Source organism: Castanea sativa, chromosome 11 (assembly GCF_040712315.1).
Source record: "Castanea sativa cultivar Marrone di Chiusa Pesio chromosome 11, ASM4071231v1".
Taxonomy (NCBI): Eukaryota; Viridiplantae; Streptophyta; class Magnoliopsida; order Fagales; family Fagaceae; genus Castanea; species Castanea sativa.
In genome coordinates, this window is record NC_134023.1 from 11,845,321 (window position 1) to 11,859,441 (window position 14,121).

Here is a 14,121-nt window from a genome sequence, read left to right on the forward strand (position 1 = left end):
AACCCATTCAACCCAATCCAACCCAACCCATGTGGGTTGGATTGGACTTATGTAATAGGTTGGGTTGGGTTGAATTTTTTTTGACCCACCATGGTGGGTTGGGTCAAAAAATCCCTTCAACAAGACCCAACTCAACCCATGCACACCCAAAAGACGCATTTATTGCTACGCCTTAACAGTGAGAACTAAGAAGCATTTCCCATTGTAATCAATTTGTTTAATTTGTTACAAATTCTATTTAAAAGAAATGCAAAGCCTTCTTGACTTGTCTACAAATGACACACGTACAAATTAAGGAATCAAATGCAACTGCCTACCTAAACAATCAATCATTGAATTACATTTGGACATTTGACACTTGCTCTCCAATCTTTATCATCGTAAATAGAAATAGTATTCTGAAATATTTTACAAAAGTAGTCCCCTATTACTAGCTCTTTTTACTTCAAGGGCAACGTTTTGAAGATTTTGGTGTAAAATTTACAATTAGAATCACATAGTTATCTAATTCCAACTAGTTTCGGCTAAATTTATTCCTCTCAAAACAACCAAGCCAAATGTCATGCAATAGTTAAATCAGTGAGTATATAGAGTTTCTCTTGAAATCAAATAAAGCAGATGAGATTCAGGAGAATGAACATGTAACACTCCAAGAGTAAACAAAAATCAAATAACTTGACTTAGAGGTGAGAAAAAGAAAACACCCATGACCCATTTAACAATAATAGAATCAATCTCACACCCTATATAGATTACCAAGATATAAACTACAGCAATATTTGAAGCCCAAACTGACAAACAGCAAAGTTGAAGGTATAGATAAGATCAATATATCCACAGTACCACAAGGCCAATTAGCTCTAAAACCAAAAAAAAAAAAAAAAGCTCAAGTATAAGCAAAAACACAATTTAAACTAGAATTACTCTTTTCGCCTTGAAATACTGATGCATACTTAACAGATTTGACATGGGCATTTTGATCTACCACCTAAAAACAATGAAGTATACATTTAAGCATTCCATAAAATATAACTACCTTTGCAAAAGGCATATGAAAAATGTACCATTTAATATGCTCTATCAGCTTGACCTTTCCTTTTTGCTAAGATGCCAGCTTCACCTTTCAGTGAATAGAACCAAATTCTGTATAATGCTTAGTACCTAGCATTACTTTTGTTTTTTTTTATCAGTAATAGTACCTAGTATTCCTATTACATCTTTCTACTATTTGCCTTTAAGTAATATAGTTTTTCTATCTTTTCCTAAAAAAAGGGTTTACTTTTCGGAACCTCATGTACATGGAATTGGGTTTACTCCTTAAGCCTCACTATGTTGTCAAATAAAACCAAAGAAACATGTTTAATTTCTGTCATTGAGTTTTAGGTCCAGTTCAGGTTATGTCTAAGAAATTTATTTCACTGGATATTTGTGTCACACCATCATATTTTGCATAATAAATACAATATCAACAGCATTAAGTTTTAAAACTTGACAAGGATCATTCAAGTTCATGCAATCTTCATAGTAATTATAGAAAATATGCACTCTGACCAACAATATACTATAGTCCAGGGAGTTCAACTGCCTCTACAATATCCTGTATCAGGGCATCTAAACCACCTATGTCAGCTTAAGTGGAGCCTTCTCAACCTTCACAAACACCATTGAATCAAATTCTTCTTGAAGAAGCCCCACAACATAAAGAACCTTACGATTGATACTGTTGATATGCTTAGAGATTATTATTATCATTATTACTTAAAAAAAAATCATAGAATATATTACATAGTTTTCCAATTATGATTAATTCATAGAGAGAGTAACTTGAATCAGCAAAAAAAAAAGATAACCAAAAGAAGTTTGATTAATTACAAATTTTTTTTGCTAATTGACTTCCCAAAAGAAACTCATTTTAGGGTATTCGAAAATGGAATAGAACAACAATAAAACAGCACTGAATGAGTATAACCTATCTCATAAGGATTCTATGCAAACCAAGTCTTCCAATCTTATAAAGTGAAATGTGAGTAGGGTACAAAAAGATATCTTAAATTAAACAATTAATTTATAGACCAATTACTCACTCGTACATGTAAAAACCAAACCAACAGCAAAACTGAATAGGCCATGAAGTTAGGTTGATCTTCTTGCACAACTAAAATCAAATAGTTTATCAAGATGAAAAAGGAGGTGTTTTTTTTTTTTTTTTTTTGATAAGTAATTGTAAATTATTAAATTTGGAGAAGTGTATACTGGAAGTATTCAGAGATTTAAAAGATAGAAAGAAACCAAAGATAGAAAAGGAAGCTATAAGATTAGGGATACAAGTACAAGGAGTCGAAAAAATCCATAAGAAAAATGGCTGAGATAGTGTCACCCATTCAAAGAGAGTTTTCAAGAAAAGAAACATGAGATTCGGTATAGAAAGCTTCTTCTCCACAAATTTCCACAGATTTCTCTCTCTAAATGCACCATAGAATACAGGCTGGCCCTGCCCGCCATATAGTTCCATACCTACGGCACCCCATCATTCCACTTCAAGACTCCATAGACTTGATTGAATTTGGCATGACCCAAGCAATCCTGATGGTGCAGGAGAAAAAAAAGCCCCACAAATCATAGGCAATTGAACAATAGGACAACAGATTACTTAATGTTTCACCAGATGATTTACATGTGCAACACCAATCCATGATTACAATACCCCTTTTACAGAGGTTATTTGCCATTAGAATTTATCCCAGTGTTGCCTCCTAGACAAATAAGGATACTAGGTGCGGAAATACCTCTCCAAACACACTTCCAATGAAAATTAAGAGTATGAGCTGCTCTAGTACTGATCACTGTGTAATAACTCTTGATTTGAAACCCTTTTTTGGTGGAAGGGAGCCAAACCAGCTTATCACCACCAGATGAATCAACCTGTGCAGCATACAAATCATCTAAAATCTGAGTCATAGACTCCAACTCCCAATCTTGAATATCTCAAATAAAATTAGGTCTCCAGTGTGCCTTGTCATGTACCCATTCCATACAGTCAAAGACTCGAGCATCTTTGTCTCTAGTAAATCTAAACAGCTCTGGATGTCTATCTTGAAAGGAACTATTACCATCTCAATGATTCTTCCAAAACAACTCTTGGGAACCATCCCCTACCTCATATTGGATGTGTGAAGCAAACTGATCCCATCCCTTTCTAATATAATTCCAAAGCCCCACCGCATAAGTCCCTTGCACCTCTTTGGAGTCCACTGACAAATATCATAACCATATTTGCTATCAATGACTTTCCTCCAAAGAGACTCTGGTTCCAAACCATATCTCCATAACTATTTACCCAGTAAGGCACGATTGAAACATAACCATATCAATTTTTATGAAATGCTATGAACTTTAATAAAGAAAACGATTAAATCCACTTCCAAAGACACCAAGCAAATCCAATTGAATTTGATAACATAATGAGTTGCATTAATTTATGGGAAAAAATATCGGTATGCCTTTGCAAGGTAGAAAATATTCCACTATTACATAGGCCGAAGAACAACTTGATGTGAAAGAACGAAACCTTGTTAGTAGGATTCACAAAGAACTTAGCTTGGTTCTACACATTCAGTTTTTCAATCATCACTTCAGAGTCCAACTATCAATAACAAAGACACTGTCTATTCATAGTTAAAGCTATAAAATAGCATGCCCAAGTGAGGAGAAAAAACCAAGGAGCGTCACCCAAAACGTTATAACGAAAAAGTCTTAACAATATAAATTGTAATTGCCACTAGATTAAAGACCTCCCTAATTCATTTTAGAAGTGCTAAATCCAATAATGAATCAACCTAGAAGGTAACATCAATAACAACCATAGTGGAGGAGGAAATCATCGATAACAACCAGCTAATATCAGAAATCCAAATATATATCCCAGCATTTTGACAAGATTATGAAATTTGAGACAATATATACTGTCAACAACAATTTTAAAAAGAAAAGCATTTAAAATGTAATGGTGTGTTCAAAGGACCTTGAAACTACGACTATTGGCAAAGTCAAATCCATTTCAAAACCTCCTGCTCTATGAAATTAAGGATGGCATAAGCATATAAGGTCATGCCTACTGAAGTTTGAATTTTCAGAATTGGTGCTGGCTAGTAGCCCAGTAACAGACTAATAGACAAAAATCCTAATACTTGCATAAAACTCAACAGGCTAACAATTGAGAAATGGAATAAATAATTACATTTTTATGATGATCTTCACGTTGGTTTTCATCCTCTATTCCACTAAGCCATATACACAACCCTTTTTCTCAAGTTGCTAAAGAAGCATTTAAAGACAAAATCGGGGCTTCAAATCCGTTTATACTTTGTTTGTTTTCATGTCAAACATTTGAATCAGTGAGTTTTTCTGGTTTTTTATTAGACACCCAAAAAAAAATAAAACCAAAAATAAACCTGTAGTATACAAACAATAAGAATTGGAGAGACAAACATCACTACAGAAATGAAACCAAAGAGACAAAGACACACACTTAAACAACAATAATATAAAATTTATATAATTCTAGAACTCCATCTACGCTTCTCACGATTTGGCATACCATCAGATTAAATACATTATAATCACAATCCAAGCAAGAAGAATAGAAGGATAGAAGGGAAGCAACCTTGGAGACGCATTCCAACTCGGCGAACTTGAAAGCGAGGCCAATCGACGGCGGAGATTGAAAGACGAGGGAGACAGAACCTAATAAAGCTTTGTGGAAAAAATTTTAGGGGTTACAGTTTTAAGAATCAAACAAAAAAAACTGCCCTGAAATTTACAACAAATTACACCCATCAACTTCATTGTTTGAAATGCAATGAGAGAAAGAGTGAGAGACGTACCTGCCTGAAGTGAAACGGCGTCGGAGTGAGAGTGTGTGGGTCACGTGCAGTTCTCAACTGAGAGTGAGAGTGAGAGTGGATTTGGGGAATAATAGAGTCTAGTAGAGAGGGGGAGAAGAAGGTCTTTAAGGAAGACAGAGACAGAGAATGTTGACTTTGATTGACCACGATTTCGTCAATTCGTATGTTGAAGATTCAGTTTCGTGGGTTATTTCATTTTTGGAACTTTTTTTGTACGAAGAACTTGGGACTTATGAACGCGGTTTCGGTGGATTTGACTCGAATGTGACTTAATGCCATGGTAGATGCGGACATAAGGTTTGGAAGAGGAGGAGTCGGTGAGGCCTTGAGAAGAGCTTCGAATAGAATTTGGGTTTGGGCAGGTGAGTGAGAGAGAGCGGGTGGAGAGTTAGGGTTTTTTGCGGTCTGATTTAGGGATTCCTATTAATTTTTTTTTTTTATTTATACTAAATTTTTAAGCTGCGTTTAGGAGCTGCGTTTAATAAAATGCAGCTTCAATATGTCTGGAGCTGCGTTTCTTAAACGCCGCTCCAGAAATAATGAAAAAGAAGGAAAAAAATTCCCTATAGCCGCGTTTCTAAAAACGCAGCTGAAATCCTACCAGCCAAACGCAACCTCAACACCGAAGAACGCAGCTTCAGTGCGGGTCTATAGCCACGTTTACTAAACGCGGCTATAAGTGTTTCTTGGAGCTGCGTTTACATAAACGCGGTTCAAAACAGGGTCTGTAGCTGCGTTTTAGAACAACGCGGCTAAAAAACGCGGCCCAAAAGCGCGTTTTTTGTAGTGCATGTTTGTTTGCCACACTCCATTTGCCTAGCCCTTTGGTGAAAGAATCTGGTATTTTTGTCGCCCATTAGAAGCCATAAGAACCTAGACCGTTGCCTCCAAAAAACTTCCTCATGGTGTATCAATTCATTGACCTCCCTTCTCAATAATTTTATACGTTCTAGATTTGGTGCATACCCTTGTTTCACTAGTTCCGAGTTCCCTTTGTTTTTATGTTAGGTGAGCTTTTGTGTTTCCGAAGGCTGACTTGCTCCATGCTACAAGGCGTGCTTTGCAGCTTTTAATCTTCTCAAAGAGGCAGTACATAGGGCTGCCCAACGGTTGGGTATGGATCCATGAATCTCTGACTACCCCTTCGCACTCCGAGTGAGTTAACCATTTTTCTTCGAACCGGTGGAGCTTTTGTTTCCTGCGTATTTGCTGATGGTTCATGGGAGTTATGTTAATTACAATTGGGTCGTGGTCGGAGTATGATTCTGTTAGGTGTCTCACCTTGGCCACCAAGTACAACTCAGACCATTCCAGGGAGGCACATGCTCTAGCCAGTCTCTCCTCGATGAAAGCTTCGCCTTCTTGTCCATTCCGCCATGTGTACATGTACCCACTGTAGCCCAAGTCTATCAGGCTGCAAGCTAACAAGGCATTTTGGAATGCAACCATTGGTGGTAATGGTCTAGGATGTCTGCCATTTTTTTTCCTCGGAACATAGCATCTCATTGTAGTTGCCTATGCATAACCATGGTAGAGTGGACCTGTTTTTTAGATGCTGCATTAATCTCCAAGTTTCAGACTTCATCTGCTCCTTCGGGTAACCGTAAATACCTGTTAGTCTCCATGGTTGCGTGGACGGGACAAGCACTTGTACGGCTATATGGTGTAGGGAGTATGTATGTGTGTCAATCACCACATCAGGCTTCCACTACATAGCCAAGCCTCCTCTTCTTCCTTCACTTGAGACAACCAACATAGAAGAGAAACCCAACTCCGATTTAATCGGTTCCATCTCACAAACTGTCAATTTTGTTTCCATGAGAAACAAAATTGTGGGAACTTGTGTTCTTACCAATTTGGCAAGAACCTCCATTGCTGAGCGGTTCACGAGCCCTTGGCAGTTCCAGCTTGGGATGGTCATTGCAATCAGTGGGGCCGTAACGCAGCCACCACCGTTGGAGAGGTAGGTTATGTTGAACCGGCCACACCCTTAAGCCGTTTGTTGCTGGTTTTGATGCCCTGGCCATCATCAAGCTCTCTGGTTTCAGATTGTCTTTTCTTCCCCACTAGTACTCGGTCATCCTTTTCTGTTTTGTTTTTGGGCAGCCTCGGTCTTGGTATTTTCTTCCAATTGGTTGTGGGCTCTGTTTTTGCTTCAATAACGTGTGCACGTGACTCCTTAATACACACCATGTGCCTTGCGTTGGACTCCCCATAACTGATTGGCATGCAATAAAGGTCAGTATCAATGTTTTCGATTTCCATATTGGTCAGGCTTGATTGAGCATTAATCCTATTTCCTGAATTGTTCTCGTCCACCTGTAACATATCAAGGAGTAAATTCTGGTGTGTTGATTGCGTTAATGTCCGTAACGTGTGGGTGGGGCTCATCGCATCCGTTTCTGGATTTTTCGGCTTGTCCGTTTTAGCATTAATGGGTTTGGTAGGGCTAGCTGTCTTCAGACTAGGATCAGATTGGGTGGATGGTTCACTACGGCGGTGGCGTGGGCTGTGTCGGGTTGTCTTCTAATCATCGACACGGATACGAATACCGGCTTTCATCCATTCCCCATACCTTCGGTTCCCCGTGTCTTCCCCTCCAGCCATACTACATTCCTTCTCATCATGCCCAATTCTGCAGCATGCAAAACACCACCCAACCAAGCATTCGTAAAAAACAAGCCACACGGACTTCATCTCCCTCCAGGCTAACCACTGGACCACCTCGTCGCAGTGGTTTGTCTAAAGGGATTTCTGCTCGTATTCTCAAGAAACGGGCTTGGTCAGCCTTACAATCTACTTCAATAATTTTTCCGAGACCTCTCCCAATATCATGGCCTGCTTCTTCAGTCATTAGATCAAAAGGGAGGCCCCACACTTGGACCCAGAAAGGAAGGTGTGTGAAGGTGACTGATCTGGTTGTCATGCCTTTCTCCCTCTCCTTACGGCCAACATATGATTATCAAAACACCAAGGGCCATTGTTCCAGACCCATAGTAGTTAGCTTTCCAGGGTAAATTTAAATTGTAATAAACCATCACCGACCTCCACAATCTTCAAGTCGTCCCCCATCTTCCACACAGATCGTAGTAAGTTCTTTGCTACTCTTAAGTTAATCGGTTTTTTGGTTAGAAACTTCCCGGTTAAGCTTAGAGAGTATTCATCCAGGATCTCTTGTCTCCGCACTGGACGTATGGTTATAGTTTCATCTTCCTCCGTAGTAAGCTGCAATCTTTGAATCCTTTCTAAGAAGTCTGGATCCATGGTGCTGCTCATATGACAGCAAACGGACACTCTGGGGCACCAGCTTTCTTATCTCATAGGCTACACTAGAAGACAAGAAAGTAAGAAACACTCACACTAGGACCTAGGTGAGAAGAAAATGCTTCTACAGTGGGGAGAAGAAATAACTTTAACTGGCCTAAACACTGTTACAATAAAAAAAGAAATAACTTCCATTAAACATAGAATTTAGTTTAATAAGTTAAAAACTCTTTTAAGTTAAAACGACATTAATGGAAGGAGGAAGCTCAAATGCACGGAAGTGTATTTTAGCTACGTACTTTCAGAAAATAATGAATATATAATAGAAAGGCAGTTATATATATATATATATATAGTTACCTTTACTCCTTCCCAAAGATATTCAAAGTTGCTATAGTTCATGGTAAATTCAACAAGCTCCTGTGGTTGGAAACTGGATATCAAACATTTTAAAGAACAGTAATCCCATGAAAGATACCTTAGCTCATTAGGGAAATGTCTTTGCTCATTAGGTTCTGGAAATTCTACAAAGTTGAAATCCTTTAAAAATAATGCGACGACTATGGCTTGAATTGCTTCTATTGCCTAAAATTTCCAGAGCAAAGGCTTGGTGGGTTACACAAGCAAATGGTAAGCATACTTTAATTACTGAAGTTTTATACTATTTTAAAGCTGTAAAGGAAATAAAAATAACTACTCTCTCTGAGTTTTTCATATGCATAACCTTCTCTTTTTCATATATATAACCTTCCCTTACTAGTGATATGATTTTACTATGTCTTAGTTATGTGTTCTAATCTTCAAAGCTGCCCCTCTTGCGATCTAGAGGCGATAAATATGTCAATGTGCTGGGGGCCTCATGAAATTGTTCTGCATTAATTAATATGACTAAGCACCCAATTCCTTGCCCAAAAATATCTTTGGAAATTATAACAGGTTTAATGGTCATGAAATCATGATGAGTCATTGACTTGTACAAAATATACAAAAAAGGGCCATGAGTGAGTTATGACTAGAAGGCCTAGAGCTGAATTTACTCGAAAATGAAATGTGAAGTGTGAACATGTACTTACTGCCAAGTTGCTTTAAAAAAAAAAAAAAAAAAACTACCAAGTTGCCACTAATAGGGTGGTATTTTGGGAATATAAATTTTTGTATTACTTTTATGTTTCACTTTATGTTCCATCAATCACAACTTAACATATATTTATTTGATTTTTCTTATAAAATAACCAAAGTTTAAATTGCTAAAAAAATTCAATTTCATGCCAAGTTGTGATTGGTGATGAATGAAGTGGAATACAAAAAGTGGTATAGTGGATTTGTATTGGTCTTTTGGAATATAAATAATTTTCTACCATTTTTGTGTTCCATTTAATGTTCCACAAACTACAATTTGTTATGTGTTTTTTTTTTTTTTATATTATAAACTTTAGATATTTTATAAGGAAAGTAAAATAAATACATGATCAGTTGTAATTGGTAAAATATTAAAAAAAAAGTTACAAATAATTAGTTATTTTATAAGTAAAATAAATATTTGATAGGATTGGTGAAACATAAAAAGTCATACAAATAATTTGTGTTCGGAATTTTGTAACTCTCATTTTCAATAAATATAGCTTCTGTGTGTGAGAAACACTATATCTATAATATTTTCATAATTTACCATTTATAATTTATTGTAAAAATATTTATGATAGCGATTCTACTATATTTTAACCAAAGAAAAAAAAATCTATCAGCCAATTATCCAATAGAGGCGCGTGAGTGGAACATGATGTAACAGGTTGGAGGTTTTTTCTGGTTTGCTAAGAGCATCCACATCAGTGTATCTAAAATCATGTATAATACAAATTTTTTTCAATTTTACACATTTTGAGCTACATCAGTGTATCTAAAACTGGGTAAAAATGTGGAAACTCATCCACGAGCTACAGTACCGTGTAAATATACACAGTTACTGTAGCTCGGCTAAACAATATTTTATCATTTTCCCTTCGCTCCTTTTTTTCTCTCTCTGATCCGTTCTCAACAGACTCCATCATTTTCTCAACACAAAATACAGAGATATACTTTGCTCAAAAAAAAAAAAAACACAGACATACACAAACAACCACAGATCGGTGCTTGACTTGTAGATCGGTGCTTGACTGGTCGGAGCTCGTGGGTCTTGCCGTGGATCGGAGCTGGCGGACGCTGGATCGGAGCTCGGAGCGCTGGATCGGAGCTCGCGATCGCGCTCGGAGCGCTGGATCGGAGCTCGGATCGCGCTCGGAGCGCTGGATCGGAGCTCGGATCGCGCTCGGAGCGCTGGATCGGAGCTCGCGATCGCGCTCGGAGCGCTGGATCGGAGCTCGCGATCGCGCTCGGAGCGCTGGATCGGAGCTCCGATCGCGCTCGGAGCGCTGGATCGGAGCTCGGATCGCGCTCCGAGCGCTGGATCGGAGCTCGGATCGCGCTCCGAGCGCTGGATCGGAGCTCGCGCTAGCGCTCCGAGCGCTGGATCGGAGCTCCGGTCGCGCTCGGACCGCGGGATCGGAGCTCGGATCGAGGGTTGATCCGGGGTAGAGAGAGTGAGAGAGATGATCTGGGTAGAGAGAGTGAGAAATGAAGAGAAGAAATGAAGAGAAGGAGAGAGAGAGAGAGAGAGAAATTAATCAGAACGGAAGAAAAGGAGAAATGAAATAAAGACGCGCGTAGGGTAGTTGAGGAAATTAATAAAAAAAGTGAAAAAATTATTATTTAATTAATAGAGGGAGTAGGATTGATGAACTGATGTGGGTAATTTGTAAAAGTGAATGTGTAAAATTTTAAAAGGGGTTTTTTGTGTAAAATAGAGGAAATTTTTACATGGACTGATGTGTTTGCTCTAAATCATGATGTAACAGGTTAACCGCACCTCCAAATTGAATTGTGTATAACTTTATACGCAATGGTCAACTTTCTGACCCTATTCGCATTTTATATAGTATAGTCCAGGCACTTGCTCGTCATGAAATAAGAACGGTGATTAAAGTCAATTTTAAATTTTATTTATATCATAAAATAGAGATATAAATTATTTTATTTTTAAAGTATATAGAGATTTACATTGATCAAAAGAGACATTAATTTTAATATTTTTGATAATTATGTCATAAAAAGTTAATCACATACGTATAAGAATTTTGATCACACACAAAATTAGGGTAACTATTTAACATATAAATATCTATTTTACTATAATTGTTTTTTAGTAACTATTTGTTAAAGACAATATATCCACTCAATATAAACTTCTAAGAATGCTAACGAATATCATCATCTTCCAATAATAAGCAACTGAGTTTTGCTAAGTGATGGGACCGACGAGTTGAAACATAGACGAGGTGGCCTCAAGGACGAACATAACCCGTTATCGTCATCATCAGAGGAAGAGTTAAGGCCATTGAATGCTGCCAATAAAGCCTCAACCGTTACAAGACCAGCTGGACGAACTAACGGGAATGCATTAACTCCCATTACTCCCCTGAAGACGTTATCAGAAGAGGCAGTAATGCCCCAACGGATACAATCCCCAAGGGTATATAAAACCCTTGCAACACCAAAACAAGGTACACACATAAAAAGAACCACATTACAATTTTAACTATTTTATTCCTGATATCTCAACAACTGTCTTTTTTCCGTACTGACTTTATCATCGGAGGTGTTGTGGCAGGCACCACACCGGTGACCACTTGATTAAATCCCTGCTCCCACAGGTTCGTCAGAGTACCTCCAGGAACCATCTGGACGAATCCCAGCAAATCGTCGAGATACAGCTTCATCACTAAGAAAATAAGGGAAAAAAAAAAAAGATAACAAAATGCATATGTCATCCAATTTTTCATTAGATAAATTATAACTTTTGAAAATTTAAACTTAGAAAATCAGTGTTCTTTAAATAACAAATAAAATACCTTATATTATCCTTCCAATTTTCTAAGCATTACTACCATCTAAAACTTAAAATACGTGAAGAAAATTTTTGGGGTGTTAAAATTTAGTGGAAGTATTTTATATATTACACAATAAAATATTTTAAGAATCATAAGCTTTTATTAGGATTTAACTGAGAGAATCACAATATAACGTATTTGCTCTTTTCCAAAATATTAAGGGAAAAGTTACTTGATTTTAAAGTTAAAGGAGGAATTGTAAACTACCCTAAACATAAAGGATGAAAAGTGTTTTTATCCCAAGTTTTTGTTTTTTTTAGTGTAAAACTATGTGTTTTTACTTAAAATAGTGTGTAAAGAATAAAAATATAAAAAGTCAACTCAAGAAAATTGTATGTGAAATAATGAATTTTGGCTCAACAACGTTAATGTGGGGAGTAAAAGGATCTGAACAGGTATTTGGGCCTTTGGGCTCTGTTAACAAGGCCAATTCGTTCTTGACTAAAGGCCTTTAGGACTGCGAGTTGGCTCACAGGCCGAGGGTCCGAGGATTCATCCGAGGAAGAATCTCTCCTCGGACAGACCCATGATGACTTGGAGATTCGCTAGAAAGATCAAAGCAGAGTTCTGGAAAGACTGTAGGTTAAAGAGGGGATCCAAGTACCCTCTAGACGCACTGGTGTGAGAGAAATATCTCAGAAAAAAGCTGCCACATCCACATTAAAGATCCGGTACCTACCTCCCTGGCCGCATTGATGGGGAAGTGACCCTTGAACAGTAAAATTGAACCTTCTGGCTATTATTTAAAGATTTCAAGAAGGGTGGAGGGGGGACGCGTGGACAAAGGAAAAAGAAGAAGTATTTAAGAAGAGAAAAAGAGCAAAGTGGAAAAGAAAAAAGGTTAGCGAAAGAGGAACTAAGAACTATAATCTTCAAGTAAGAGAGAGATATAATACAGAAATCGTCATCGGCTTACATCCGAGAAGGTTCCTTGGTCATATTTGTTTATCATTTGCAAATATTGTAACATTTAAGCCTGTTTGTCAAGTTCCCAACACCCCAAGAACTAGATTTCAAATCCACACTCTACAAATTTTATTGTTTAAGGCTTATTGGGCCTGAGCTCACTTTGTATTTGGGTGCAGGTGCAATTGTGCTCTTACAGTTAACTAAACCAATAATAAAATTTTAGAAACACAACAAAATGATACAATATTTTCATAATACCTTTATAATTTTTTTTATATTTTATTTTGACTTGCAAATAATTAATAGCTCAACAGTTTTAAAAATATTGTGACGACAACAAAATGTCTTAACATTTTCATAAAAAAAAAATTTATATTCACAACATTTTTATAATAAATTATAAGTAGTAAGTTGTTGCAAGTTGTTATTGGTGGACAAAATAGTAATTTCATTAGCAAGTTTAAATTAGAACTAATAACAATTTACCACTAATAGTTTGTTATGAAAATGTTGTAAATTTAGCACTTTTTTTGTACAATAACTTTATTTTTAGTTGTGGTTGGTTCCAATATGATATCTTATTATTTTATTTTAACATATAAGAAATTAACACCTCAACAATTGTAAAAATATTGTGCCAATTTTTTTTGTTAACATTTTATTATTTTGTGAAACATTGCAAATTGAATAAACCAAAAATAATGTAACAAAACTACTGTAGCTTTACGCATTAAAAAAAAAAGAGGCTGGTGAAACAATGCAAGTTGAACAAACCAAAAATACTATAGCTTCAAGGTATTCGCTCTTTATATATATATATATATATATATATATATATATATATATATATATATATTAAAACAAAATAAAAACAAATTGATTTACTTGCAAAGAAAAAAAATCCATCTCACCAAACTGGCTAAATGCCTTGAATAAATATGAAAGGTTTTTTAGTAGCATTAGAATGAGTCTAAAACCTTGACTAAGAATGCGTTTGGATAGGAGGCTGCGTCCACGTCTGGGCAGTTTTTTTTTTTTTTCCACGCGCATGTGTTACTGTT